Consider the following 15,517-nt stretch of genomic DNA (forward strand, 5'->3'; position numbering starts at 1 on the left):
GTAACTCCCATAATTACATCTCAAAAAATAGAAATGATAAATAAGGTAAAATAAATCACAAACGCAAAAATGACACTAGGATTTACGAAACCATTGACCTTCCTGTAAGAGCGATGATGTGTATACAAATCCTGCTCCACAGCCATCTTTTTTTAAAATTTTGTAATTATATTTATGTACAGAAAACTTAAGTGTACTTTATTTTTTAACCCAGTTTAGTGGCGAGTTCTTTAGCCTTTGCCTTATCCAGCTTGGCAATTCGGGCCACAGACTTAGGACCCAGGACGTTGCCTCCCCAGTGGCAGCGGATCTCATCATATCTGTCATTATAATTGGTCCTAATAGCTTCCACCAGCTTAGCCAGAGCACCCTTGTCTTCCGAGTTAACCTGTGTGAAGGCAACAGTGGTGCATGTCTTCCTGTGGACCAGGCGACCCAGCCTGGCCTTTCCCTTGATGATGCAGTAGGGCACACCCATCTTTCTGCACAGGGCAGGCAGGAAAACCACCAGCTCAATGGGATCTATGTCATGAGCAATCACCACCAGCTGAGCCTTCTTGTTCTCCACCAAGGTGGTGACTGTATTGACTCCTGCTCCGAGGACAGGTGGTCTCTAAGTTGGGATGTCTCCTTTGCCAGCAGCTTTCTTCTCAGCACGGGCCAGTAGCCTTTGCTTCTTCTCTTGCTTTGTCTCTGGTCTGTACTTGTGGGCAAGCTTAAGCAGCTGAGTAGCTGTTTGCCTGTCCAGGGGCTGGGTGAATTGGTTAATGGCAGGAGGTACTTTGAGTCGCTTATAGAGGATGTCTCTTTGCCGCTGCAGCCTGATGTATCGGGGCCATTTAACGAAGTGTGTTAGATTTCTTTTGGGCTGAATGTCCTGCCCAATGCTGAAGTTCTTGGGCCTTTTCTAGAACAGAGGATTGACTACCTTTTTGGCCTCCTGCTTCTTGACAACGGAGGGGGGCCGGGGCCACCTTCTTCCCCTTGGCCTTCTTTCCTTTGGGCATCTTGCTCGGCTGGAGGAGAGAGAAAGAAGCCCCAGCCATCTTTATTCTTCCAAATTATTCTTCTATTCTTAAAGAATTTCAGATGTGTATAGAATGTTCTCTGGTCATATCCACTCCCACACTGCACCTCCAAATTGTTATGAACCCTTGCTCCTACATTCCCTTTTCAACTTCATGCCCATTCAAGGCTCAGATACCATCACAGAGAGGTAATTCACTGTTCCTTAATTCTGTAGGGATTACAGATTTAAACAATACTGATTTTCCCACTCTCATTAATCATCTTTTGCCCATAGTTTTCCAGGGATAAAGACGTGTATATCCGTCTCCGTGCTAGAATGGTGGCTGGCTTAATCTCAACTAGGTAGAGTGAAAACATATACAGTTTTGAATTCATGAGAGTAAAACACCTTTCATGTCTAGAAAATAATCTTACACTCAAGTCCTCTCCTAATTCTGGACTTTACAATCTTTACATCCCTCCGTGATGGTCCATGGGTCCTGGGGAGCAGATGGTATACATGTTCCACTTATGACTGAGCACTCTGCGTGTAGTTATTCTCCAGCATTGTGACAGACTGTGATTTTCATTAATCATCACCCACTGCTGAAAGAAACTTCTCTAATAATGACCGAGAACTGCATAGATTTTGAAAGAACTTTGAAATTATGTCTACTTAGCAGAAAGATGGTAAAAGGGTCACCCTGGGGGCCTATGAGCTTCTGGGACAGATTTACAATACCAGTCATGTATTTCTTCCTTCATAACAGACCTTAAATTCAGTCAGAAAGGTTCAGCTTACCCCATTAGCATTTGTTCTATTATAGAACTCATGGACATAACTTGCTATATTGGTCATTGTTGTAGTTCCAAGTGTTTGAGCTGGACAAGACTGTTGGAGTTTGTTTGTTGCTGTTTTCTCCAAAAATATATGTAGTACCATTTTGGCTATGAAAGCTAGCCACCAAGAAGGAAATGACCAAAGATAAGTTGAGGACATTTGAAAACATCATATCAAAACATAAATCTATTTTATAAGCTTCTTACAAAATTCAATTGTAGTTACCCTACACATATTACAATATTCTAAGAAAAAGCCAATAAGTTGCCAAATTAAAACTCCAGTGCCAGATGCAAGATATTTCCAATTGATTTGATGATCAAGTGTTTCATTGAGACTCCAAACAAGACAGGTTATGACTATTTCTCTTGGTTGACCACCAAAACTTTAAGGTAATGCACTACTTGAAGTAGATATCACACAGTTTATTCCTAGGACTTTGAGGAATAAATAGGAACTGACCAGAAAGTGTTCACTGTTTGACAAAGGCAGTAAACTCTGGATTTCAACTCATTAATCTCTGGGATACTGAAACTGTCTTCCTATAGTAATTACATAACAAAATTGTACTATCAATATAAAAATTCCTAATTCTACAATGCATGAACTTAGAATGGCTCTAACGTTTCCCTTATATTAGTAGTATCAAAAATAAAAAGTGAATAGAGATCTTCAGAATATTTTCATCTTAAAACTGTGTTATACTCTTGTCTCCCTTATAATATGAATACAGAAAGACTGGGAAGTAGCATTGTTAGCATGCTGCCAACCCCATGAGTTCAGCTCTTTTCTCACACACAAGCTGAACAGTGCAGCTTTTCTGAACACTCCACATAACACACTTCTTTTCTGTAATAAGGAAGGTTCTTGAGTGTCTCTAACATTTTGCAGTCTTTAATCTCTTTGAAAGTAATATGAGCCACTGTGTGGTTTCCTTCTTGTCAAAGCAAATGTTCCTTAAATGTCTTGCATTAAACATTGTCTTTCAATTCCAGAAGAAGAATTTTAGTTCAAATAATGAGCACATTACTACAAACTTTGCTTTAATTGCTGCATTATAATCTCCAGACTTGAAATACCTTGGAGACCCAGATACATAAAATGCCTTTCAGAAAAAAAAGAAGGGTCTTTTAAGTGAGAGTATATTTGAAACTCACTGAAAGACTATTATTTTCCTCTGAGTAATTGATAACTTGAGCTATTATTTAATGTGTAACAAGTATAATATATTAAAAGAAAGTAAAAAAGAATGCATCTAATTACAATTTTGAAGATGTGAATATACACGTGCATGTCTTTAAGGGAACAAATAATATTAACAGCTGCTTTTTTAAAGAGCAGAGAAAAGTCAAATCACTCCACATAATAAAAGTAATGATATTAACTTTTTGTTTTTATATGTGGTGATTGATAAATAGTTTAAAATTTAGTGTCTCCTTAGTGTAACAGTGTTGAGTTAACTATATGGTACTGGTGGAAATAACAGAAACGTTAAAATATTAATATCAAATCACATAAGTCTTTAACAAAAAAGAAAAGAAAAAAAAAGGATTTTGAGTACCAAATCTGGGAATTTTTTTTGTCTACTGCTTTACTATTAATCAAAAAGTGTTGTCTTGCTTCTATGATCTGCATTCTTTCCCTCACAGTTAGATCAATGGTAAATATTTCTGCACTACTTAACAAACTACAGAATAATATAGTCACCATATTAAGAACACAATCTTTGGGCCACTTTTCTTGTTCCATTGAATCATGCTGAAAATAATTTCTTAGTTTTATGCAGGGGCAGTCTGAAATTAATGCAGTTCTCCATCCCCCTTATGTCCCCTTTAGTCACATAAAAATCCATGTCATCTAAATTAACTACATGGGTAGGGATAAAAAAAGAGAAGAGTAGGGACACACCATGTTCCTGAATGTATTATTGGTTCATATGTATTATTTTCCTTTGAAAAAATTAAAATTATTTTTCCTGAGAAATCATTTGAAAGAAAACAAGTAATCTTCAAAGGAAATTTGTAAGTTGAACTCATCAAAGTGCCCATCAGCTAGAATAACATTTAACTGTGGGTGACCTGAAAATCCTCATAATGGACCTTAATCCCATAAAATGGACAAACAAAGCTCACAGCATTCACGAATATAGTGAGAAACCCCCTCTTTGCCAATCAAGCAAACAAGGCCTCCGTGCTTCATGAAAGAGCACCAATCAGCTGCTGATGGGAAATCTGAGGAGTTAATGTTGTGTACCTCCTTGTGCCCTGCTGAGAGGACCGATTAGGTATGAAGAGTGGACACCCAAATAAAGTAACAAGAAATGGTGTTATCAAGGCTCTTTTAAAGCTAACATGTCCACATAGAGAATAGCAAAAGACAAAAATCATAACTAACAGGTACAGATCACAGGTACAAAGCATGGATTTGACAAGGTAGCTGATGGTTACTGTCTGAATCCATGTACAATGTTCTGCTCTTCATTTGTAGCAATGAAAAAATAGGATGAAAAAATAACAAAGTAAAAATAATTTTTTCACAATTTTATTAAAAATTTGTAAACAACCCATCCATTATCTTTATATTACAATACTTCTAAAAGGATTCATGTCAGATGAAGAATATATTACTGTCCTACATTTTTTGTTCTTATAGAGAAAAAATCTCAAAATCAAATACATTAATTATAGAAAAATCATTTTCCCTCTTAAATACTATACTACATTTCACATGTCTAGCAAGATTCCATAACCCAAGTAGATCCTATATAAACTGGGATAATATTAAATGGCTTCTTTGAAAAAGCTATAAACACACTAATGTATTCTTACTAAGTTAATATCTACACAAAAATATCACATGAGTAAAATGGTGTTTGTTCAAAAAATTAAGTTTGCCAAAGCAAATCTAGGTATAGGGCCTTCCATAGAATCATGCAAAAAAAATCAAATTAATTGTGCAGTTTTTACATATGGTCACATATCTCTTAGTAGTCCAGTACTCAGTCTCCATCAGAAAGCTATGCTGCTACACTGATTCATTGGTTACAGTCATAGGAAAACCTCTGTGCCATTGGCATGTGGGGATCTAATGTGGTAGTCCTGAATTAAAATTTTAGCTGTACAACAAAATTATCATTCAATAAAGTTATAAAAATTCCTTTAGTATGTGCCATGGTGATTAAGAGTTTCTAGATTTAGAAGGCTATGAATAAAGGTAAAAGGCCATCTTTTAAGTGTTAATATGTTTTACATATGAGTATGCAAAGAAATACTATAGGCTGGACTTGTTTTAAAAGAAGTGAAATACTATTTTACATTTTAATTCATTTGCAAAATAGATTCAGGTTTTAATTCAATTTCAGAACAGTAATTAATAGGAACAATATTTAAATGTTCATCATAACAAACTCCTTTTTGTATTCAAGAAAAAGGGAAGAAAATAGAAAGTTAGTCTATTGATTTGAGTCATCTTTGGGGGCAATGTGATCTTCTCATACATTGTTGAAAGTTCCCTGAAACGGTGCCTTGTTTTTACTCCAAGCTGCATTTCCTCCTTCAGGAAAAGGGTCTGTTTTATATTTCAGGTTCACAGACTAGAGAACGCATACCTGTGGTAAAGCCCTAGCAGTGGGAAGTAGGATATGTTCTGAACCTACTCAGGGATAACAAATCAAAACCAGACATATGTTTGGTTTCAAAAGTAGGTTTCGTTAGAGGGGATTTATCTAATGTTGGAAATACTCAAGAGCAATTAGACTGAGGTTTGGATAAGAAAGGAGAAAAGCTAAAAGACTATATTTTTGCCAAAATATTGATTTACATTCCACAGAAAGCTTTTTACTTATTTTGTATTTTTTTCTATATTCATCAAAAAAGAAATATGTGCCTAGTATAAATATCCACATAGAACAAATGATGGATATGAGGTATTGAAAGAATGAATTTCCAACAAAATTTGAATCTGATTTAGTAAGGAAACTTAGCTACTATTATATACATTTATTCTGGGTTGGATTAAAACTTAAAACAGCTAGCTATTAGATCATCTCTATCTTTTAGATCAAACTCACACAGAGCTGCAAATTTTAAGTTATTGGTTTCAAAATAAAGCAAAGATCAGAATAACTTTCTTCTATGAATTATAAACATGGAAAACACTGCAGAAATGGCATCCCCATCGTCCACATAGGACCAACTGAGCTATAGATTAACTCAGAAAATTGCATCTGTTCTTTGCTTCACATACATTTCTGTTTTTAGAAGTGATTTCTCAAGTAAATTAGCCAAACCGACATTTTTAAAATGTTGGAAAAATCTATTTTAGTTTATATTTTATATAAATTTTTCCTTATACAACCAATTGTTCATGTAAAAATAGCATATGAGAACTACTTCATTTTGTATGAGTTACCAGGCTCTGGCAAGGTGAAATTAGGTGAGCATAATGTTTGTGTCATTTTGATTCTGTGAGAAATATCATAATCACATTTTCCTTTGTAGACTATTTCCTGATATGGCACCTGGTCTTTCTCATAGGTTGTCTCATTCCTTGTATCTTTCCAACATATTCAGTTTGTCAGAACTTGTTCTACATACAAAAATACTTCCCCTTCTTTGTAAAAACAGAGAACTCAGGAGCTTTAACTGTAAACATTTCTTTCTTTCTAGTTTTATTATTAATTATTCCATTGGTTTACATCTCAAATGATATCCCACTTCCTGGACTCCCCTCCACCATCCCCCATCCCACATCTGCCCTTCCCCCTCCCATTTGCCTGTATGAGGGTGCTCCCTCACCCACACTCTCCTGCCCCACCACTCCAGCATCTCCCTACTCTGGGACATCAAACCTCCTGGGACCAAGAGCCTCCCCTTGTTGTCAGGCAAGGCCATCCTCTGCTACATATGGATCTGGAGCCATGGATCCCTCCAGATACACTCCTTGATTGGTCTAGACATGTTCCCTGAGTTCAGTCTGATGGTTGGCTCCAAGTAGCCGCACCTACATTGGTCAATTGTTGGGCAGGCCTTCCAAGGAACAGCTGCACAAGATTCCTATCATCCCAGCTTTCATCTTGATGTGACCCACCGAGTTTTGATTTAATAGTAGAATGCACATTTAGCACACATGTAGTTTGAGGTTGAAATCTCAGTACTACACATACTCAAGATTCATCTTAGTTACAAATAATTTTTCCGTATAATTGAACAATGCTAATAAACATGACCTAAAATTAATTATAATATTAAAATTTCATTCAATGCATCTTAATCAGACAAATTATTTTAATAAATTAAATATCAAATTGCCACAAATGAATACTATAAATATTAATAAAACTTAAAGATAATTACAAATGTAAGGTCTTACTTTATATATAAGTATAAAGTAGTAACAAATACAACAGCTAATTCTCAAACCATACAGACCAAATACAATGAATTGAGAGAAAAATTATTTTGAGTTTACAGTACCATTTAAATGCAATGCTCTGCAACCAAACTCTAAGGTCCAAACTCTATTCTTGTCAATGTTTGTATGGAAATAACTGGCAATAAAAGGGAGGCAGAAACGTTTTTTTAATCTAAAATTCCAATTTTTAACTGAACCAAAGTTAAATAAGATAAATCAACAACACAGAAATTAGAATATTACAAAACAAAACAAACATATCACAAGAGTCAAAGAAAAAGCAAAAGATCATTGTAGAGATGCACAAACACACACATTTGCACACTCAGGAATCACTCAAAAACAAATAAACAAACAAACTGGAAGCCATAAGATACTCAGAGACCTGTCAGGTTGGAATAGAACAAAATAAAACAAAACAAACAAACTCCCTGACTTAACATTATGAGACAATAAATCCCCGAGAATACTTTGGAGTTCATTTTTATGTTAGCAATATGGACATGGAGCTTCCCTTTAAGAATGGTGTGCTTCCCCAGTAAGATTCCAATGAAGAAACAAATTCTGCATTTGCGAAGGTCTATCAGTTGTAGATTGCTTCTTGTATAGGGATGGAGATTTGTGACCACTTTTTATGGAAGTGTCCAATCTGGAACAGATATGTGCAGGTCCTATGCGTACTGCCAAAGCCTCTGTGGGGTCATATGTGCAACAGCATTGTGTCTAGAATGACTTGAGTACTTGGTGTCCTTGATTCCTCTGGTTCTTATATTCTTTTGTACTCCTCTTCCACAGAGTTTCCTAAGCATTGAAGGGAGTAATTTGGTGCACACATCCTGTTCAGGGTTGAGTGCTCCAAGATCTCTCACTCTCTATTGTTAGGCTGTGGGTCTCTGTATTTGTTCACATCTGGCTCAGGAGATAGCTTCTTTAATGATGACCAACTAAGTTTCTGATCTATAAGTATAACAAGCAGTCTCTAACTCAAATATTTTATTTCCCAAAATGTAATTCACTAATGAATATTTAAGGTATATGTACTAATTTAAATGCTTAAGTACACACAATTGATACTTTGATAGCATACAAAAATATTTATAATGATTAACATTTCTTGCTGTCTATATTTTCTTCTAAACTAGATGTTTAATCTGGTTGCTATATCCATGAATAAAATTTTTAAAAAGCTAATTCTTGATGATATAATGCTACAGCCAAAGCATACAAATGGCAGGCTATGGTGGAGTTTTATGCAATTTTCTGAACATTTTTATATTTGCCTATAAATATCTATTTTTCTTTCATTTTGTTTCTATAAAACTTTATATTAATATAATAATATATTTAGACATGGTGTTTTAGCCAAAAGAATCTGAAAAATAAAATAAAGTTGCATAAAAATGACTTTACAAATCATGTGGTTTCATGTAAATGGAGATTTAAAATGCTGAGTCAGGCAAAATAAGATTTCATCTTCAAAGAACAAAATATTTTATGTCTCAATCAGTAATCACTTATTTTCTCTTAAACTAGTTCAAATTACTGCAAGCACACCAAGCTATTTTGCATTCCCTTATTTAGTTAAAATGTGAGATTAACATACTTATATAAACAAGTTGACTATCTTAGCTTTTCCACAATCTCTTGTAATCTCTTAAGAAGTACAGTACCTGATCCGTCATGTGAGTTACCTGATGCATGGATTTGAACTACCTGTTTTCTGATTTTTCATGAGTATTTTCTTATTACTGCCCTCAGTTAATTTTTCATCGGATAGTTTGTATTTATTTTTTGGTAATTCTAATGATGTCTTTTATCAATTTCACCTGTCACTGCTTCTTTTCCTACTCCTCACATACACCCCACAATTTTTCCACCCAACTTCATACACACTTTTTGTTTATTCCCAGAGTTTATTTATTATTACCAGTATGCACATGAGTATAGAGCCACTCACTGGAGCATGGGCAGCCTATTAGCACCCATACATGAAAAAAAGAATAACTGTCTTACCTTTACATATTATCTTAACATATCTCAGAATGATTGGATGGTACTCCATTTGGCCAATTCTCAAATCAAATTTGCCTATGACCATATCTGCGAGAGAGTATGTAGATTAACATTTCATATGGGAGAACATCTTCCACTGTGTATAGCACTGTTCTTACACAAATAGGTAGTAGTATGTATAAGAAATCTAGTTGAACCTGAGTCATAGGGAAAGAAACCACAATGATTTCTACTCTGAGTTCTTGTCTTTCGGGTTCTCCCTTGAGTGAGTTCCTGATTTTCTAATTTCCATCAATGACGGATTGTGATCTGGAGCTGTAAGATGAAATAAACAATTTCCTATACAAGTTCCTTTTTATTGTAGCATTAATCACAGCAACAAGAAGGTAACTGGAGCACTGAGTCTCCCTGTCCAAGTAAGTCTCAATTGCCAATTGCTCCTCAGGTAGGGCTGGAATTTGTGGATTGCTGTCTGTACACAGTTGAGGTCAGGTGAAATCTTAGTCAGATAAGGCTAGAGCCTTTGGGCAGTAGATAAAGAAGGAAAGGCTGAAATTTTTATAGAAGGGACGGACAGAGACAGAGATAGCGAGACAGAAAGATGGGAGAGACAAGATGATACCTGAAGGAGGAGAAGGGAGACCACCACTTCCAGTGCCTAGTCTGCCATAGTTTGGATTCATTTTTGATAAATATATGATACAGGAACGTCACAAGTCCCTCCCACTATCATGCTGGAAATTTTGTTGGATTAACCTGTGGCAGTTTTTATGCACATGACCACAGTCACCATGTCTACATATTCAGGAGCCTGCCATTCCTGAAAACACTGATAGATAATACTCTTCTGTAGCTTCTTACAAACTTTCTGCCCCTTCCATGATAATCTCTGAGCTTTGGTGAGTAGGGTATGTTATCTCGGCCTAAACACTCCATAGTACCTTATTCTCTGCAATTCTCTGATATTACCAGTTTATATCTTCATGGTAATTACCATCTATTATAAAAAGACATGCCAGGCAGAGGTGGCGCACACCTTTAATCCCAGCACTTGGGAGACAGAGACAGGTAGATTTCTCATTTCGAGGCCAGCCTGGTCTACAGAGTAAGTTCCAGGACAGCCGGGGCTACACAGAGAAACCCTGTCTTGAAAAACCTAAACAAAACAAAACAAAAAACAAAAACAAAAAGCCGGGCGGTGGTGGCGCACGCCATTAATCCCAGCACTTGGGAGGCAGAGACAGGTAGATTTCTGAGTTCGAGGCCAGCCTGGTCTACAGAGTGAGTTCCAGGACAGCCAGAACTACACAGAGAAACCCTGTTTCGAAAAACCAAAACAATAAAAAAAATAAAAAGACACTTATCTGGTGATGGTTGAGAGCTGAACTAGTTTGTGATAAATATTACATTTAAGATAACTATTTAGAATGTAATTTCATTCAGCAGAACAATTTAGGAGGCCTTCATGGAGAACCTAAAATTTTATATTGGACCTATGACAGCTAGGATCAATAGCCTAGCTACAGGTTATTAGTTAACAGTATTAAGTATTAATTCCATATTCTCAAGCAGGCCTTGATTCAAATTCGATACATGTTTGGTACGCCCATGATCGTCATGTTACTATGACATTTAATGGGCAAGCTTTCCCAAGCTGGTCATTATTATATTTTGGAGTGTCCACAGATGAATAAGGAAGATAAATATTTTCCCCGGTAGTATTCATAGCACATTCTAGCCCTACAGCTAGCTAATATGGATCAAGCTTCTAGGTAAATACCAGCTTAATATCTCCAGAATTTTATTATTCAAGTATGTGGTGTCTTTATTAATTGGGTCAACCGCAGAAAGATAATAAAGAACATAGACAACACCCTGAATTACTATGGGAATTTATGAAACACCATTGACCAATAGTTGAAGATGGCAACTCATATATGCCACTATGATTTTCATTTGCTAGTCTATAGATACTGAGACATGCATTATATTAATACATAAAAGAACTCAATGGCTTTTATTTGTTCTCTAAATATTTTATAAAATTTTTGTTGCTTCTTACAGTTTGGGTTTGTTTGCTCTCCATGAAACACTGTCTGAAAACACAGGTAGTCATAGTTCATTTTGGACAGAAAGTAAGATGCATGCATCTGTAGCAATAATTGGAAATCTTGAGTGTTAGCATGGTAGATGTTGTAGCCATCAAAAAAGTGACATATGGCACCAAAGCAAACATTATTTCAATTTTAATATTAATATCTTGTGAAAATAAAATACCAAGTAGCTCCAAAATAGTGTGATTTTAATTAGAAATTCACTACATTTAATATTAAGAAAACAGGGGTAAAGAATTTAGCATAGGAGAAGAAAGTTATTCAGATACAATCTAACTGATAAGCATTCTGTAATTTCAAAATAAAAAATTGAATGTAATTTTAACAGAATTTTAATGATTGTTTTGTATATAGACACATATATGCTTACCTACAAATATATTATGTATGATATATGTAAGCATTTACTTATATATAGTATATAAGAAGATAAATTAATTTTAAAAGAATAATGAGACATAAGAAATGTTAAAATATTTGAACATGTATTGTTATCTTTTACAACATATTAAATTTTTTGAGATTTTATTCAAAATAAATGCAATAAGGCCATCGTTGATAACTATTGTCATCTTATAATGTGACTTAGCAAAAGACCTAAAGCTACTTAAAGAACAAAGAAGATGTTCTCTATTATTTTTCAAATTAAAGGACAAAAAAAGATAATTCGTATTTAGATGAAATCCAGCAATGCTTGGGGAGTGTGAAGGCAGGAAACCATACTAAGAATGAAGTAAACACTCAGAAAGGAGCATGGGGAACATTTAAATAGGAAGCTGCTGTGTCGATATTTGTAACTTAATGCTTTACAGAAGTCTTCGTTGCCTCATTTTATTTAAATTCACAATAGAAGCCTTGAGTACTAATAAGTCTACATGAGATATACAATGTTACACAAATGACCCTGCAGACAAGTAGAACACATAAGAAGAACAATAAATGTACTTTCTGAAGACATTATTAATAGTTGCCACGAGAAGGTCATGTGCTGGAGCCTTTTCTGTGCACAAAGAGTGAGGGGTTGCTTTTATACTCATACCACACTATCATTCAGAGAAATTCAGTGGCTGGAAGAAAATCACAAAAGGAAAACTAAAAGTAATACTATGCTCAGTAACTTCCCAATATTGATGAAGACCATAGGGCAGCTGTATGATATTTTTAATATGATTTAGGAAAAAAATATCCTGGAATACCCACTGAAAGCAAGGCCAAACCCTTTAAATCTCCCTTGTCTGATTCCATTACTGAAAATTTAAGATAAAAATATCCAAGAAAAAAAAATTTAACATGTCGAAGATCCTAAAGGAAAACTGTGCTTTAAAAAACATAAATGGTTTCAATTTTATATACTTAAAACATGAATTACAGGTTTCAAAAAAGTACTTTCAGTTTCTATCTATAAGCATAGGAAATTTAGTTATTTAGACATCACAAAGTGTTCTCAAGAAACTGAGCAAAACCAACAAGCTTAAATAACATTGAGTAGGATTTATACTATAAAAATAAGATTTCCTGTAGTTGGGATTGTTAAATCCAAGAATCAGGGATAGAAGGAAGCTGTACTTTTCTTTGAAAGAGTGGAGAATTAAGGTAGCTACCCATCTGTCAGAAAAGTTTAAGGCAGGGTGAATGGATTAGGTGACCTTTCAAAATTACTTCCATCCCTGAATTTATGATGTCACCATAAACCAGCAGGCCTAGATAGAATCATGGGAAGAAAACACTAACTCTTATGTTTGCTTGTGCTATTTGTTGAACACAAGAATAGTGAGGTGTCCTGTTTGAAGCAATCATACCTGATGTTATAAGCTTTGAAATGCAGTCACTTGGGCAGCCATTATTTGTATCACTATATTGTTTAGAATATTAATTGAAGTAGTATATTCTAAGTAACCTCCATGAATTATGTGCACAAAACTTACTCAAATACACCATGAAAGTTGTAGCCTGGCCCCTATTTTCAGGTAATGCTGGTTATTTATCTGCCAAACTGTTAGAACCCTCTGCAACACACTGGCATTGATGTGAATTCTGCTTTCCCTTCCCTGTCTTAAATACTAAAAGCACTCCTCTCAGTTCTGAACAGATCATATTTAACACAAATGCTTTCTGCAAGTGTCTAACCATTGTGTGCATTCCCAGAACTATACATCAATAGCTTGAACATAGTAGTTCATCTTATTTGTATCTTCTTTTTTTTCTCTCACTAATTTAACCAAATGAAATTCTAAGATTGTCAGTCATATCTCCAGAAATTGTCAGTGCAGAAACACACTAAGGACACACACACAAAGCATACTGGCTTACTTCTGTTTTATACATGTTATTTTGTTATTTTAAAAATCTCTATCCTAGATTGTAACCAAGTTTTCTAAGTTCCACATTTATAATAATATTTTTAAAAATCTTAACTAATCAGGGAAATTGAGTATATATAATTTGCTCTTTATAGTCTAACTGAGCCAACTGAAAACTCATGACTTCTGAACATGTTTCTTTTATTCTCAAATATCTGAAGGGTAAAAATTATTCTGAAGATATAGACATATATCATTCATGCAGAATAATAGGCATGTCTGTGCTGTTGTTGTCTAGAATGGGCATGCTCTATTAATCAACCAGAATTTCTTCTCTCATGCACTAATACACTTACTGAATTTAAAGTGTGTTGCCCCTATATCACCATGAGTTTCAAATGTTTAAAAGCTAGTGAGAAGCTCTGTGATTTAAGAACAAAAACCATTCATTGTGGTTTCTTTTATCAATCCATGTTATCAGGTGTCATAAAATTGTCTAAACCATGCAGGAAAATTAATTCATGTAAATACTGTTCAGTTATATACATATATGCACCATACTACATTAAAAACAAATCATATAGTGTGACTCTTCAAAGATACTGAATCATGTCTAGTAGTACAATTTTTAAATATCTATATTCTGCATCTTATTGTTTAAAACCTAGGAAAAGTTAGTTTATTTTGAGAAAAGATCCAAATGTTATAATGATGAATAAAAGCCTTAAAAGGACTTTTAAATAATCTATCATGTTTTAAATTGAAATGGAATTATACAACTCTCCTCTTTCCTTCCTTTAGCTCTTTCCACCTACCCTACTCAAAGCCTTCCTTTGACTCCTCCATTCTCAAGGACATATACTTACATTCTTTGATTAATATTATTTACACCCATATATATGTATACACATATACATATATATTTATTATTATTGTTACACACACACACACACACACACACACACATATATATATGCACTATATGTGTTGAGCCCGATTTTGTTAGTGGCATACTTATGACTTCAAGGTGGACCACTACTGTTTTGGTTTCACTAGAGCAAACACACACATCAAATATTTATCTTTCAATATTTTTTCAAATATCAGCTTAGAAAATTTCAAGATTAAGTTCAAGTAACCAGGAAACAATGAAAGCCACTGGAAATACAGCTAAGGTTTAAAATACTGTTTAGGACAAAGTTATAAAACAAACAGTGACTGTAAAAGGCATAAATTAGCAAGACAAGGAAGTATTTCCTGAATAAAAGTGTGCTGATTTCTAGAACATCTATAGAATACATTGGAAGACATGTTATAATTCCACAGCTTATTTGGAAAACTGTGTAAGACAGGGCTAATGATGCTTTCTTTTCCATAAACATTATTAATTTGGGTCCTTGGAAGGGACTGCTGAATTTATATCTCATTAACTGATTCACACAGAATCCTTAGGGCTGGAAGCCTGATAGAAGCTTCTGTTTCACAATACTTATTAAACCAATCCCCACATCTTTAATGTAGTGTAACTTCCAATTAATTTTTTAAGGTCAGCCTGTCACATTGGAATCAACAGTGATATTGTTAACACTACCAGCTTGTAAATAGCATTATGAGCTACTCTCAAGTTCAATAATAAGCGATGAACCCTAGTTGTTTTCTCAGATATCTTATAAAATGTGTTTTGATATATTTTACCACAAAACAGATTAATAACTATAGATTATATATTTTATTATATAATTTCCACATATTAGTCCATATAATACTAACTACAAATCAACTTATATTCATTATTTATTCTAAACTATACATTTAAAATTTGAAGATTC

The 15,517-nt window shown here is 34.5% G+C and overlaps 1 pseudogene; it reads right to left on the reverse strand.

The window, feature by feature from the left end:
- Positions 1-205: 205 nt before the first annotated feature.
- Positions 206-1,013, reverse strand: LOC114611056 (annotated as a pseudogene).
- Between the last annotated feature and the right edge of the window lie 14,504 nt (positions 1,014-15,517).

This window comes from Grammomys surdaster, unplaced genomic scaffold (genome assembly GCF_004785775.1).
Source record: "Grammomys surdaster isolate TR1022 unplaced genomic scaffold, NIH_TR_1.0 126076, whole genome shotgun sequence".
Classification (NCBI taxonomy): Eukaryota; Metazoa; Chordata; class Mammalia; order Rodentia; family Muridae; genus Grammomys; species Grammomys surdaster.